Source organism: Ambystoma mexicanum, chromosome 4p (genome assembly GCF_040938575.1).
Source record: "Ambystoma mexicanum isolate Mex_15411 chromosome 4p, UKY_AmexF1_1, whole genome shotgun sequence".
NCBI lineage: Eukaryota > Metazoa > Chordata > Amphibia > Caudata > Ambystomatidae > Ambystoma > Ambystoma mexicanum.
Window position 1 is genome coordinate 766,527,422 of NC_090927.1, and position 17,368 is coordinate 766,544,789.

Below are 17,368 nucleotides of genomic sequence, written 5' to 3' on the forward strand. Positions count from 1 at the left end.
TAAACCTGCTGGACCCTTTTTATTTTATTTTGGTTCCGGCTGGGTTTATTTGCCATTTCTTTTTGTAAAGGTCTTTCTCATGTTTTACTCTGTACGCCAAATCAGGTTTGGTTCCTTTGTTCACTGTCCTTTGGCAGGCTTCTGCTCAGAAGCCCTCGTTAGGCGCCTGAATGTCTGAGGGGGACAGGAAGGGAGGGAGGGATTTGAGACTCCCTGCACAGGGTCTCCTTGGCGACCCACCTCACACTCTGTATGATTGGCTGTGGTGACTGTCCCGCCAGGACAGCCGCCCTGCTGCGTGATTGACAGCCAGGCTGTGTGAATGGGGGAAACCTGCGTAAAAAGCAGGTCTCTGGGACTTGGAAAACAAAGTCACCACTGGATCGAGAGAACCGAAGAGAAGCTGACAGAAGAGGACCTCTCCCACGACTGAAGCTCCAGGTGAAGACCTGCTGCGGGTCTGAATCTCCAAACTTCAACGTCAGGGAAGATCTGCAAAGAATCTTCTCTCTCCTCTGGTCGAATTTGCTGTTCACAGCTACAGTGAACCGGATAGCTAGGAGGACCGGACCCTGGTTGGGTTTTACGGAGCACACCTTTTATTCATCGCTTTGCTCCACTGCTAGTTTCTTTCCTGGACCCTTCAGTCTTCCTCCTTCTTGTCAGTCCGACAGTCACTTCAGGAACCGTGAGCCTGCAGGACCTGCCAGGAACGTCTGCCTCAGCTACAGCATTCTTCAGCTCTAAAGGTACTGTGCTAAGCCGGTTGTTTGTTCCGTCTGACCGCGGTGAAAGTGTTTGAAATCTTTCACCAATCCGAGGGCTTGTCCTTCTCTATTCTTTAAAGTAACTTTTCTTCCGACCAACTTTGTTTTAAACTCTTGGCAAAGACTTAACACCGAACTACTCTGAACTATGTGATCCTCTGCAAATACTTTGGTCCATTGACTTTGGCCCAGGCCCCTTGATTTGATTTCGTCACTGTAGTTGCCTTTTCTAGATTGCCCTGCTTACTTACTTGTTGGTGCTGCTTAATTTTTGTCTAACCTTGTCTTTCCCTCCCTTTTAAATTGCTCGAGTTTCATTTTGATCACACTCATTCCGAACTTAACTTGTCCAGAATCTATTGGGTGATGTGTAGTATATTAAGAGTATGATTTTCTGCTGCTTTACTTTAGTGAATTGTTTTAGAAATGATGTGTAAATAAATGTATATTCTTTTACTTAGAAACCTTGAGTCAGTGTTTGCTTGAACCATAGTAAATTGCTGTCCTTTGTATAACTTCTGATACTGCTCACTTTACTCTTGAGATAAGTCTGGCTGCTCCGCTACTGCTACCACTATAACTGTGTAGTACAGGCTTGTACCAAAGGTGAGTTTGTACTGTCACTTGTAGTCTTAATTGTGTGTGGTGCTCCCAAAGGTACTGCATATGATTCTACCTAATAGTCCCCCTCAAGAGGCACTGAGTCAGTGGCATAGTGGAAGCCTCCGCATACGCCTGTGGTGCAGACGGCCTCACTGCTATATATCATGGTGGGTGGCACCACAGACTTCAAAAATAAATAGTTTCTTTTTTAAGTCAGTGTGAGGATGTGAGCAGGGTGGGCGACGGGATGAGGGACGCCCGGGCAGAGGAGCCTGCTGTACCGCGGGCGTGCGTAGCGCAAACGCTGCCAGGAGTCGCGTTGACGGGGGGAGCCGGGGAGGCGCTCCACGGAGGTGCCGGCTTTGCAGCCGCGGCGCCGGATCCTCCCGGCGAGGCCGGCTTTGCAACCCGGGGACACGGCGTGCATCGGCGGCCTCCGGCGGCGATCGGTGGCGGGGCTTGGGAAGTCGAGAGCCCGGCTTGTGCCGACTGCTCAGCATCGGAGGAGCGCCGTACACGTGGTCAGGAACCAGACATTGGGGGCAAACCAGAACCCGCTCCTTACCTCGAGCAGGGCAGACCCCTAGCAGCAACAAACGGCCTCGAGCAGGACGGGCCTCCGGGGAGCATGCCTCAAGGGAGACACCATGTTGGGGGGGCGGGGCCTGTGGAGAGGGCGTGTGTCAGACACGACCAAGGTGGGATAGTGACCAGGGAGTGGCTGACAACAGGGAGGGGGAGCCGGGACCAGGCAGCCAAGGGAAAGGAGGAGGAGGGGAGAGGGCAGCTCTACTCATAGAGGGTGGGTGCCTAGGGTCCCCACCAATCGGAAAGGGGGGGAAGTTGTCCCTGATTGGCGCTCTTTCCCGCCAAGCACCGGGTATAAAGGGGACTGGCCTAATGGCAGTTTGGTTGCTTTTTGCAGGGAGAAGGAGAGGAGAGTGAGAGCAACTGGTGGGCCTATCCGGGTCCGTGAGAACAGGAGACACTTCAAGGGGAGAGGAACTCCTGGTGCCTTTTACTCACAGTGAAGTAACTGTGGGACAACCTGGAGTCCAATCACTGTGGTTAAGACATTACATTTAACCAGTGTATAATAAAGGTCTGCAAAACTCCACATCGACTACTGTCCTGATTTCCACAAGTGGCGTAGTCGGCAGGATTAACGAGAACGCGATGGAGAAAATAATACAGACACTGTCAGAGGGGCAACAACAGCTACAACAGCTCCTCCAACTTCAGGCCCAGCAGGGGCCGCTGATCGCAAATCTTTTCAGCAGGCAATACAAACGCAGGGTACCCTGCAGTCCACGTCTCAGGACAAACATCATGAGACGATAAGACACCTGATGGATGCAGTGTCCGGAACCCGAAACCAGCCCATGGTCCCTTCCGCAGTGTTGCAGAAATTCAAGGAAGGCGAAGACCCGGCTTTCTTTTTTACCACATTCGAGACGATCGCCCGAAATGCACAGTGGCCGGTGGACCGCTGGGGCCAGTATGTCGCTCCCCTTTTGTCTGGCATCATGCAAGGTGCCTACCAGGCCGTTAACCCAAACGGAACCACGCCTTACGCTGAAATCAAGAAGGCAGTGTTGGACCGGTAGGGACTTGACGAAGAAGCCTACAGAATGAGGCTACCGACACTAGACTCAAACCGGGGGAGAACCCCTGATAGCTCTTCTAGCGCGTTAAGGACCTCACTGAGAAATGGCTGCAAGCACCGGGAACAGGCCTACAGGATGTGTTAGATAAGGTCACCCTGGAGCAGTTCGTTGAGGCCCTGCCCCCTCCAATGCAAAGGTGGGTCCGACAACATCACAGACCCACCTTATCTGAGGCTGTGGACATAGCATCAGCCTACCAAAAGGCCGGCGGGGCGGGTAAACCCTTTGGAGTCGGTTCTTCCAATCGCAGCCCGATGCCACCGTTGGAACCCCTCACAACCAAGAGCCTGAGAGTAGTGCCTCCCAAATGAAGATCAATGGAAGAACGCCCTTCTAGATGCGAGGAGAAGAGAAACGGTCCCGACGCGCGGCCCACCCCGTTGTCCACGGGATACCGGCAACCACAATGTTATGACTGTGGCAAGTGGGGCCATATAGCCCGGTTTTGTCCCCGGAAGAGAGGCGCCGAGCCGATGGAGATCGATTCATGAGGACGGAGCAAGGACGTGATGCCAAGGTCTCTACGAGATGGACGTCCGGGTAGACGGGAACCCAACCACGGCCCTACTCGACAGTGGAAGTCGGCAGACTGCGGTGCTACCAACCGTAAGTGATTCTCATTACCTCACCAATGTTAGTATCCCGATTCGGTGTATACATGGGGATGTGAGGGCCTACCCCATGAAAACCATAACAGTAGAGGTGGGCCCTAACGTTGCAGAGATGAGAGCTGCTGTCCTCCCCTCCTTACCCGCCCGGTGGTGATTGGAACCGATCTGCCCCACTTCCACCAAAGCCCTAGACCAGGGATGGTGGGAAGAAGCACCCTTTGCCAGGGAGCCCATCTCCCCGAACACCCAGGGACGGGAGAGACCCGCTAGGAAAAGAAGGGAAGCCCACCTTGCTAAATGCGCATCCATGTATGCCACCCAACGGATAGCCTGGAACCCCGAGGACCATGAGGATTCCATCCGGGGAGAAACCCTGACGGGCCCTACCTTAAGACTTGCCCGCAAAAGAGCCATCACAGATGGGGACCCGGACCTGACCAAGGGAGCCGGTTTTTCATCTAGACAGGGCCTGCTCTATCGGGTCTACCAAGAAGAGGGAGGAACACGAAGGGAACAACTACTCCTGCCCAAAACACACAGGGGTATTGTCCTCCAGTTGGCACATAATCACCCGTGTGGGGGCCACATGGCCTCCCTAAAGACACAGCAAAATATTCTAAAATGCTTCTACTGGCCAGGGATCAATGGGGAGGTGGCGAAATTCTGTAAGGGGTGCAAAACCTGCCAGCTGACGAGTGGGGAAAAGCCAGCCAAGGCACCTCTACAGCGGATGTCCTTGATCACCATACCCTTTCAAGGGATAGGTATAGATCTGGTAGGCCCGCTCGAGCCAGTCAGTCGTGGATACCGATACCTGCTGGTCATTGTGGATTATGCGACCCGGTATCCAGAGGCCTTCCCCCTAAAGGGGACGTCGGCTAACCAGGTATGCAACCAACTCATCCCATATTTCGCACGGGTAGGCCTACCCACCGAAATCCTCACCGATCAGGGTACAAACTTCATGTCGGCTGTCATGCGACAAGTCTGTGAAAGACTACAGATCAGACGGCTGCGCACCTCGGTCTACCACCCCCAAACGGATGGGTTGGTGGAGAGGTATAACCAAACGATAAAGAAAATGATGAAAAGGGTAACAGGCCCAAGGGGAAGGACTGGGATAGGGTCATACCCCTGATCCTAATGGTATTGAGGGACACTCCCAAATCCTCGACAGGATTCTCCCCGTTCGAGCTGCTATTTGGGAGACAGCCCAGAACAATCCTAGATCTGGTTAAGGAAGACTGGGAAAATGCTAAGGAAACATCCCTCACTGAGTATGCCGAGGACCTTAGGGAACATCTGTCTACCTTGAGGGGACTAGCAGAAACCCATCTAGGTATAGCCCAAGACCGGCAGGAGAGGGCATACAACAAGGACTGTCGCCTAAGAAAGCTAGAACTAGGGGATAAGGTACTAGTGTTGCTACCCACCAGTACGAACAAAATGTTGGCTGGTGGAGAGGCCCTTATGTGGTGAAGGACGTGGTGGGACCGGTGAATTACCGAATACACCAACCTGACCGGACCCCATCACATAAAGTCTACCATATAAACCTACTGAAGAAATGGACCGAGCTTGCCCCGGTCGACGTTCTGGCCACCCAAGGTACGGGGGTGATCTACGCAACCGGCCAATTGGATGCAGTGCAGTGGGGGGGATCACTAACGGAACACATGAAGAACGAGATCCAGGAGACGCTCAACCCCCACCGCAACGCCTTCTCCCATTTACCTGGAAGGACCAGCCTAATAGAGCATCGTATTGAAACCCTAACCGGACACATAGTCCGGCTGAGGCCTTACAGGATCCTGGAGGCCAGAAGGTTGATCATTAAGAAGGAGATCGAAGAAATGATTAGGCTGGACATCATTGAACCGTCAACCAGTGCGTGGTGTTCTCCAATCGTACTCGTACCCAAGCCAGATGGGGCTATACGATTTTGTATGGACTTTAGGCAGCTCAACATGATATCAGACTACTAGGCCTATCCCATGGCCAGGATGGACGAACTGCTGGAAAGGCTAGGTGCTGCACGTTACCTCAGTACCTTGGACCTCACCAAGGGATACTGGCAGATCCCACTACGGGAATCTGACAAGGAAAAGATAGCCTTTGCTACGCCCCAGGGGCTCTTTCAGTATAAAGTACTACCATTCAGGTTGCATGGGGCTCCGGCCACATTCCAGAGGCTGATGGACGTCCTTCTGCAGCCCCACGACCAGTACGCCGCAGCCTACCTGGACGACATTGTGATATACAGCGCATCATGGAGTGACCACCTGACCCATCTACGCGAGGTGGTCTGCACCCTGACCCAGGCCGGACTCCATATCAACCCAGGGAAATCGGTCCTAGGGACCCGGGAAACCATGTACCTGGGACATATAGTCGGTGGCGGTGTGATTCGACCACAGGTGTCCAAAATCGAGGCTATTCAGGGGATCCCAGTACCAACCAACAGGAAACAAATAGGGGCCTTCTTGGGGTTTATAGGGTACTATAGACGCTTTATTACTGGTTTTTCTTCCCTGGCTGTGCCACTGACCGAGACGTTAAAGATCGGGGGTTCCCCAGACCTGTCGACCAATCACGCAGCCATACTGGCCGTCGAGGAGCTGAAGCGCAGTATATCATCCCACCCGGTGTTGGTATGCCCTGACTTCCGGAAGCATTTCTTCCTGCAGTCGGACGCCTCTGGCATGGGGTTGGAGGCAGTCCTGACGCAGGAGGTGGACGGGTTCCTGTGGCCGATCTGTTTTGTGAGCCGGAAACTCCTTCCACATGAGTTAGCGTATTCCACGATAGAAAAGGAATGTCTCGCCATCAAGTGGGCGGTGGACACCTTACGATATTACCGGCTGGGGAGGAAGTTTACATTGTATACCGACCATGCACCGCTGCAGTGGTTGGCGAGACACAAGGACACCAACCAACGGGTGCTGCGGTGGTTCCTGTTCCTCCAGCCCTTCGACTTCGTCACCTTACATAAACCTGCCAGCTTTCAGCTGGTGGTGGATTACTTGTCCAGGTGTTCGATCCGGCCCGGCCGGCCTGGATCTGTGGTGGGGGTGTGTGAGGATGTGAGCAGGGTGGCCGACGGGATGTGGGACGCCCGGGCAGATGAGCTGGCTGTATCGCGGGCTTGCGTAGCGCAAACGCTGCCAGGAGTCGTGCTGACGGGGGCGCCGGGGAGGCATCCCTGTTAACGGGAACGCCTTGTCGGCGTTTAACGGCGGTGCCGGCTTTGCAGCCGCAGTGCCGGGTACTCCCACGAGGACCCGGGCCACTGGTGCTGCGGCTGAGCAACCCGGGGACACGGCGTGCATCGGCGGCCTCCGGCGGCGAGCGGTGGCGGGGCTTGGGAAGTCGAGAGCCCGGCTTGTGTCGACCGCTCGGCGTCGGAGGAGCGCCGTACACGTGGTCAGGAACCAGACAGTGGGGGCAAACCAGAACCCCCTCCTTACCTCGAGCAGGGCAGACCCCTAGCAGCAACATAGGGCCTCGAGCAGGACGGGCCTCCGGGGAGCATGCCTCAAGGGAGACACTATGTTGGGGGGGATGGGGCCTGTGGAGAGGGCGTGTGTCAGACACGACCCAGGTGGGATAGCGACCAGGGAGTGGCTGACAACAGGGAGGGGGAGCCGGGACCAGGCAGCCAAAGGAAAGGAGGAGGAGGGGAGAGGGCAGCTCTACTCATAGAGGGTGGGTGCCTAGGGTCCCCACCAATCGGAAAGGGGGGGAAGGAAGTTGTCCCTGATTGGCCCTCTTTCCCTCCAAGCACCGGGTATAAAGGGGACTGGCCTAATGGCAGTTTGGTTGCTATTTGCAGGGAGAAGGAGAGGAGAGTGAGAGCAACTGGTGGGCCTATCTGGGTCCGTAAGAACAGGAGACACTTCAAGGGGAGAGGATCTCCTGGTGCCTTTTACTCACAGTGAAGTAAATGTGGGACAACCTGGAGTCCAATCACTGTGGTTAAGACATTACATTTAACCAGTGTGTAATAAAGGTCTGCAAAACTCCACATCGGCTACTGTCCTGATTTCCACAGTCAGTCTGTGGCGGCCTAGCACACCGTGACATGGGGGACCTCAGCTCCATGACAGGAACAAGCTTTCCTGCTGCAGGAAGCTGGGGGCCTCGTTCCCTATCCTGGATGAATGGATTCTAAGGTAAAATAATTTATTTTGTGTAAATGTGTTTCTGTGCATGCAACTATGTATTTGTAAATGAGTGAGCTGCCTGGGTGTGTGTGAGTGTATGGTGAAAGGCTGCACATGTAAATGTGACTGTGTGTGCATATGACTGGGTGTGCATGTGTGAGTGTATTGTGAATGCTCTGATTACTTATTGGTAATCTTCATTTCTTAGTGGTCTAGCACCTTGAAGCGTTTCTTGTGCTAGATTGGATTACAAAAAAAGATCTGCAGAGTTGTGGGGAGTTGAATTGCAGTCTCTGCAGTCGTTAGTGATTTTTTGTTTTCCTTTGCCTGTCTGCTTGCCCAGCTGACTGTGAAGGAAGTGCCCACTACAAAAACCTGGCTCCAAGCGGGGCATAGTGGAGTTGTGGCAAGTTGAACTGCAGTCGCCGCAGTCGTTAGTGTTTTTTCCTTTTCCCTGCCTGTCTGCTTGCCCAGCTGACTGTGAAGGAGGAGCCCACTACAAAAACTCAGCTCCAAGCGGAATGGAGCTGAGTTGTGGCGAGTTGAACTGCAGTTGCTGCAGTCTACACTGGAGCACTGGAGAGCTAGGAGACCTTGATTGAAACTTCTAACCCGAAGTGGGAAATTACAACTACCCTTCCTGGAACATTTATGGAGTGGAAGCGGGAGGCAGCACTGAACCATTCAATGACTCCAAGAAAGTTTATGGGCCTTATTACAAGGTAGGCGCTTAGGGATTACCGGCACCGGTAAGGTCACCGGTGCTGGTAATCCCTTAGCGTCCTACTACGAGGTCCCTCAGTGGGTCCCCTCCTTAACGCCTGGTCTGACCAGGCGTTAAGGTCGGGACCCGCTTAGGGACTTCAGAGCTAATAACGTTACTGCAAATTGCGATACCGTTATTAACTCCTTCCCCATTCCCATTGAGCCCTAAATGGGAATGGGGAATGGTATATGGGGGCTCATGTGGGAATGGCGAATGGTATATAGAATGGGGATTTACCGGGTCCTCCAGGGTCAGAATGACCCAGTAAGTCCCCATACCACCTACCCGGACCCGGTATGCGGTAATGGTTATCTCCTACTGTGTAATGAGGCCCTATGACTATCCTACCTTTGCAGGAGTGCGTTACGGAAGAGCGCCTCTCGAGGAAGAACTGAGAGACATAGTCAAGCGCAGCCTGCCAATTTTACTTCTCACTTTCTGCAGTGATTGTATATCATAACTGAACCTCTACAATAATTAAGTGCTCGGACAGCCTGGCCTCACTTTCCCCACCATCCCACCTTGGACTGTTACAAACATTTTGTATCCTGTCACATGATCCCCTCTGAGTGTGGCTCTCTACACTGATCGCTGTGAGATATATTGGACCGCATTTAACCCTTTAAGTGCCAAGGACGAGTATACCCGTCCTTTTTACATAGACTTCAATAATAGCCTGGCAGTGGGAGTGGCCAATAGCCACTAACTCTTTGGATCTCCCTATTCCCCTTGTTTTTAGTTCGAACATGCCTGGGAAAATGGGTATGAGAGCCAACAATTACAAACAGAAGAAAAACACGCCAAATCTCAAGAACCCCAATAGCTCTGAGGTGTGAAATCAGGCTAAAGGATGTAAGGCAAATACATTCAGAGCACATGCAACTAGCTTTACTGGAGATAATTCTAATAGAGAAGGTATATCTGGAAACATTGATTCATACTTCTCTTCAGACCCAAAATATAACTTACCCCCCACTGTACCAACAGTATCCACTCATCTACCAACTAATGATGAACCTCCCAGGGGAACTACCAATTCTACTCGATGTGACATTTCTTTTTCACCCATGGACAATACCTTTTCTTTGTTGGCCTTGTGTAACCCTCTCTGGGATTCCCTTGCTCGCACCCAATGACCTACAAAACCCAGATACCAAGACTTGGAGGCAACAAGACCACATAAATGGGGGTGGAGGACAATTTAGCTACATTGGAAGATCCAGCGTTGGAAGCATCGGAGGACAGGGGTCAAAGACTCTCAGCATCACTTAACATCTGCCCTACTGACCAGAGGGGCACTAATGCGTCCTCATGTGGCAATCTTAACAACCACTGCACGGCTCATGATCAAATCTCGGGACTGCAGTATGCCATGAAGGTGTTATTGAAGCTGTGTGGGAAGATTTTGGGGGAGGTTACGCTTTTGACCAGTCGTAGTAGCCCAGATTATGAGGATGACCGAGTACTAGATGAATTGATTGCTGCAGCAACACCTTACATTTCGCAAAACCAGGCTAACCTTAAAGCCTTTATAAGAGAAATAAGAATAGCACCCAGTGCTGATTCCATTGTGATTGAGGGGGAGGAGATTGCGGAACTAGTGAATCCTCCACTATTTATCTGATCTGTAAACAGCGAAGGACAATAAAGCAACTAAATCGTCAGGCGGCAATAATCAACTTAGATCCCACACAAACTCAGCTGGAAGGTACCTCACAGGAGGCCCCTACGATGGACTCCCCCCTTGCCAAAAGAGAAAAAAAGAGCACAAGAAAAAACAAGAATGCTACAGTATCCATCGGCACACTTATAAGCTAGTTGTTCAATGACAACCAAAAAAACCCCAACAAAGATAGTACAAACCAAGTGGGGAATGTGGGGAATGTGGTGTACCCAGCGAGTGGAATATTATTATGGTGGTAAAGAGTGGTATTTTGTGGTGGTAGTATTTCTAGTGGAAATTGTTGGGGGTGTCTCACTACATTTGTGAGACCAATTTCAGAATATTGCCTAACACTGTTTTTACCAGGGTACTTCTTCTAACAAAATACTGGACTTGGTCATTTTATTTACAATGCTGCTGTATGCCCTTGTGGCTGTCTTGCAAAATCATAAACAGCAAATTGAAACATCACGCATTCATTCACTCTCTAACTAGACAGTTCACAGCAGTTATCTCACTTGGAAATATTTATTATCATGCACTTATCTGTGTGTGCAGATCAAATAAAATGTCCAACTGCTGCAAAAATGTACCGGAATACCAAATGATGTTAAAATATCTTGTTTTATCGTGACATATGAAATTACCAGTCACACCTATTAACACATATGCATGGGACATAATTTTCAGTGCATTTCAGTATTACAATGAGCAATGACACATTTAAAAAATAGAATGAGCTGTGACAAGTCTTACCGATCCGACCTTGAAAGCGAAACACTTGGCAAGAATTACGCTTTGAGAAAAAGAAGAAAGAAACCACAAATACATTCATGTAAATTTGAAATTGCATGCACTTTTAACATTGGCAGTACCTAGAATGACATGACCTACTTCTCTGACTAATTAATCAACAGGCACTCCAACCCCCTCACCTTTGACCTATATTTACCTAGAGGCTGGTGATGTTCCTGGCTCAGCTGGACCTGGGAAACCCCCTCAGTCTGTTCACCCGGTCTGCCCTGTGGTTGCGTAGATAAGCACGTGCGTAGATAAGCACATCAAACAGCCCACAGTACTGGAATCGGTCTGCCTGCCAGCTCGTCTAGGCCCAGCATTCGAGGATGTCTGCTGCCTACACCCCTTCACAGCCCTTTTAATAAGTTCTCCCTGTCAGTCAAAAGAAATCCTTCCGCTCGACCAGATCATTCGACTGAGACTCACGTGATGTTATTGTTGGAGAGCAAGAAGACACATCCCCTCCTGCATTTCCTGCGCACACAATGGCCTTCCTGAGCAGCACTGATCTTCGAATATTTCAGCTTGCCACACAAGTTGATGCCGCACCTTTAAAACCTCATTGAAGAGAGCCACATGCATTTCAAATTTGTATTCAGGTTATTTGCATATAGGCTAATTAGCAGTAAATGTTAAGGACATGGGACATATAAATGGGGCTGGGTTAATTATGTTAATGTATTTTAGTTATTAAGTTTGGGGCAATTCAGTCAAATGAAATATTATCCTGAAATAAAAATGTTTAAAACATGCTCTGCATTTCTGAACTCTGCCATCATGCAGACGCCGGTTGCATTAGCAACTTATGCCTTGTCCATTTCATTGTTTCTGTCTAAGACCCACACTAAAACCCACACTAAAACTAAATGTGCATGCTAAACTAATAAATCCCTGTAATTTAAAGCCCCTTTAACCCATCAACTCCTACAGGCAGCAACATACAGCCACAACCAATTGACTCTGGACATGATAAACACATTGGGGATCATTACGAGTGAGGCGGTAATGGGTTAACGGCGCCGGTAAAGGTCCCGGAGCCGTCAACCCCTTACCGCCCCATTACGAGTCTGCTCTCAGGAACCCGCTAAGGACGCCTGGTTTTACCAGGCGCCCTTAGCGGGTCCCGTGAGCAAACCAGGGTGCTAACAACGGGCCTGTTATTAACAGGCCCGTTGTTAGCACCCTCCCCATTCCTATTGAGCGCTATGGGAGCTCAAATGGGAATGGGGATGGGCTCCTTGAATGAGGAATTACCGTGCCCTCCAAGGTTGGAATGGCCAGGTAATTCCTCATTCAAGGAACCCAGACCAGGTACCCGGTAAGAGGGTAGCCATGCCGCTAATAGCGGCATAGTTACCTCCTAACTCGTAATGACCCCATTGTCTCTGATAATACCTTGGAGTTAGTAGTAAACAATTTGCCTCGCACCATTACCATCAGGAAAGAAACCCCAGGCAAACCTGAACTACATCCTCACATTAATAGAACTAATTTCCTCACCTTAACTCGCAAAATATTACCGCTGAGGATCCTGGATACCAGGGACTATGATTTTGTTGAGCCAATCAAGGACCCTAAGTTTCAATTCACCAAAATCTACTGTGGCACTGACAAAACCGCCCAGCTGATTAGATCATACAGTGCCTTATATGCAGAGTTAGGCTATGAGTTGAATGTGGTTGAGGAGGTTACTACTATCAAACCGATTCAGCAGTTAGAAATTAGAACTCTTAAAGACAAAGTTACCATTGGCAACCTATGCCTTGTGCATTTATTTATTTCTGTATAAGACTTACACTAAAACCCATACTGAAACTACATGTGCATGCTAAACTAATAAACCCATGTAATTAAAAGCCCCTTTAACCCATCACCTACACTCCCTCCTTTTTTCACTGCTGGGATCAACTCGAAATCACTGCAGGAAAAAACAAAAACAAATGAAAAAAGAAAAAATGTACTAAAATGCATGTGCTGCATTTCCATACTTGACAATAATAATACATCAATTGAAATCCAAGTATTAGAACAACATGTACATGATTATGACTCTTAATCTCAATAACAACAACAATATCTTTTAAAAGGAAGAAAGCAAAAAAAAATATATAGTATTTTTAGTTTAAATCTTTTTTTCTCTTTTTTTTAAATCTTTCGATCACCCATATCTTGATCTCATTTCTTCATTTTTTTGTTTTGGTGATCTGTTTATTTTTTTCTTCTTTTGAATGATATTTTTTCTTCTTTTGAAAGATATATATTTTGGATTTTTTTTTAAATGAAATCTTTCTTTTTTCATGAGATCATTATCTTTTTTTAAAAAAAGCTTTAGATCACCTTTATCTCTTAATTAATAGTTTTTTTGTTTTTTATTTGGTGATCCAAAATATATATATTTATTAAACAGAAATTAAATCAATAACATACATTTTCAGACACCATAAAACACACCTGTGTCATTTCATCGAATGTAAAAAACCAGTAAGAATAAAAATAAGTTCTTTTAATACTTAAATCATTAACACTTTTAGAACACATTTGAAAACATACAGTTATGTCATTCAATCCAATGAAAAATACACAAACTGCAAACATAGGAAGAAGCAAAATCAGTTCTTTGAAAATACCTCCTGTGGAAAAGTAGCTCATGCGAGGAATAGTAAAATAGTCTAAAACTCAAGTAAGCCCTGTCCATAAGAGTCTGTGGTACCATCACACAAAAATACATTGTTGGCATAACTCCTCCATTCCAGGACTTCATGGAACCTTTTCCAGGGTCATCATCTCCAGAGCATTTGGGCCCCCATATTTACCCCCTTCTTTGGTCCAGGGGGCTTTCCAGGGCACTCCAATCCAGGGGTATCCTCCAGGGGTCCAGTGCTCCAATGGTCCGGCGCTGACAAAGAAAACAATTATTTTCTAAATTAAAAAAACAAAAACACATTAAGTACCAAGCACAATCAAACTTTAATTTCCTTTTCCACTGCAGCATCTGAAATCAAATTTTATTGCTACACAAATACACATTATAGAAACACATGCCATGCAACCAAGACATTTTCCAATAAATACACAACACCCACATTGTACCTTCAGATAAGAGCCCCTTTGTACTTTTATGCACCAGCATTATTTAGACTTACTCATTTGCTAGGGCAAAGCTACATACTGTATATTGTCTTACTTTCTAGTAGCTTCAACATGCTCAAGCCTCTTCACTTCATGTTTCGGATGAAAGTGCTTGATCTGACTAACATGGGCACATTTTTTCCACTGTCAATTCTCCCTCCCTTTTAGGAATTCTGTAGACCACAGGTGAAACCTTATCTGTAATTCTATATGGCCCTTGCCACGCTGCAATCAATTTAGAGTTTTTGAGTTTCCCCTTCACAAAATTAAACTTAAATACCTAATCTCCTATTTCATATTCTTTCACAGATGCCTTCCTATCATAATATGTTTTTGCACCGTCAGTTGACTTTTCCAAATTCTGCTGCACAAATGCAAACGCATGCTGTAAGTGCTTCCTCAACTCTTCCACATATTCATGAATTGTGGATGCATTTACAAGGACCTCCTCATTTGTCTTGTAAAGTAAGTGTTGTGGCAGCACCATTTTTCTTCCTGTCAATATTTTGTGGATTTAGCAGAAGTCGACCTGATGGCCATAAGTACCAATGGAAGCCGCAAATCCCAACTACAAACTGCTTCAGCTACACATTTTTTTAACATATACACTATTGATCTGTCACACCGTTTACTCCCCCTGAAGAGGAGGGCCGGTAAGAAATGTGCAGTTTTCTCTTCACACCCGAAATCTGCCATATCGTGGTCATTAATGCACTAGTGAAATGACTTCCTCGGTCTGATTCTATTCTTTGAGGTAACACAAATCTTGAAAAAATATGATTTACAAGCAATGTGGCCACCGTTCACGCACTGCGATCTGGGGCTGGAATGCACTCCACCCATCTGGACATTAGACAAGTTACTGTTAGCATATACCTGTTTCTCTTGCTGATCTTTTTACAGGCCCAATATAGTCGATTTGCAAATCAGACCATGTAAGGGTCAAACCCCTTTTCATTAATGGTGCTCTATGAGCAGGTGACACAGGTTGGAACTGTGCACATACTAAACACCTCTGGCGTAGAGTTCAACATCTTGGGACATGTGTGGCCAATAAGCATAATCTTTTAAACTTTCCAAAGTGTTTTGTGAAACTCTGTGTCATGCAGTTATGGCATCATGTAACATCAAACCCCGAAATGACAAGGGTACTACCCATTGTATTTGCCCTGTCACAGATTCTATAATCCTTAGTCCCTCTTGTAATCAAATTCTCTTTTTGTTTTTTAGTAACACCCTCGATTCTGCATTCCCTTTGCAGTCCTCTTCAGTTAGAGTGTTTTGGTCTGCATTTAACAAATGGTTATAAAATATGCCTAAAATAAGATCTTCCTTTTGCTCTTTGATTAGGTCCTGATCTGGAGTATCAAAACTCCATTGTGCCATGGGCTGTTCAACTGCTTTTTGAGTGTTGGAGCGCGTTATTGTAACTACCTGTTTTTCACCAAGCAGGTGTTTAATAGTAAATAACTCTCCCATTACAGATCCAATTTTGGCCAATTGATCTACCTTGTCATTTCCCTCTTTATCCTCACCTGGCATTTTCAAATGACTATGTATTTTCCTCCAATATATTATCAAATCATTTTCTGACACAAGTTTGTCTATGGCTTGAATCATCTTGCTATGTTTAAGTGTTGTTTTGTTATAGGTGAGCATGCCTTGCACTTTCCAGCCAGGAAAATATTCTACAAAGCTATTTTGTGCATAATTCGAATCAGTTACTAGAACTATTTCTTTGAGTATGTTTTACATTGCTGTAGAAATTGCCTTGTAAATAGTGTCCAATTTTCCACTTGACTTCTTCTAGGACCTATCCTCATGCTTACCCTTGGAATGATGTCACATTTAAACCAGATATTTCCTATTCCTTCATTGAGCTCTTTTTCTGTATTATTTTCTACATGGTATGCACATCCATCTACATACACAGTTCGTAAATGCCTACATATTTATTCAGTGAATGCTTTGTGTGGGAATTTCTCAAATTCATTCAAACTTGTTTCTAGTTCTCTGTCTTCAGGTGTACCTACAGCCGCACAATCATGCAAGTCTGCTAGCCCCTGGGCAACCAGACTCTTTTTTTATTTTGTCCATATTTCACTTCTACAGGAAACCCCTGAAGTGCTAATGTTCAGGAAGTAATTCTTGACTGGGACAGATTCCCTGATCTGATCCTTTTACTTTGCAGAAACTGCAGAGGCTGGTGATTTTCTTCAATAATTCCCCTTTCCCCTTGAATTATGGGGCAGAAATGTTGTAACACCCAGACAGTGGTCAGAAGTGCTTATTCACAATCACTACATTTGGTCTCTTCCCATGACAATGCTTTGCTAGAATATGCAAAAGTATTGTTATTTACATCATGGTTTTGATGTAACACTGCTGACATGCATTGATAAGTGAATCCTATTTCTACAAAGAAATCCTGGTTCTTTATTGGTTATGCTAGACACGGCGCTTTCATTAAACACTCTTTTAACCTGGCCACTGCCTCACTTTGTTCTTTTTACCATTTCCAGGGTACACCCTGCTTCAGTCATTTTGCTAAAAGGTTCTATAATCTCTGCATAATTCTCAATGCATTTCCTATTGTAACCTGTTATTCCTAATAAACTCTTTGATGCTTTCAGATTATTGGGATCTTTTAGTTTATATATCGCCTCCACTTTCTTCTTTTGTGTGTTTAACCCATTCTTGGTCACTTCATGACCTAAGATGTTCACTTTCTTTTTACACTATTGTGCTGTCTGTAAATATACTTTTGACACAGCCTTCTGTAGCTAGCTAAGCACATGTCTAGTCTCATTGATGTGACTTTGCAGATTTTCCTTTTTAATTAGCACATCATCCACGTAAACTATTGTCCCCCTTTCATTTGCCTGTTTTGTGTATAAAACTACTGTGGTTGAGGGCAGAATTCGTTTTAAAAGATGACTACTTTGCAGTCATAGTATAAGCTGCTTTTTTGGCATCTTGTATTGACTGTTAAGGTGAAAACTGATGTCTGACCTCTTTGTCAAAGTCTGCCCATGACAAATGTTCCTGTTCATTGACACCCTGAATGACACTATCAGCTGCTGAATCAAGCATTAGGTGAAAGTACTCCCTATATTGTTCCCTAGGTATCTGGAGAGCTTTAAATATATTGTGAACTGTTTCTAAATGGTCTTCCATGCAACAATCGCCTCCCCTTTTGAA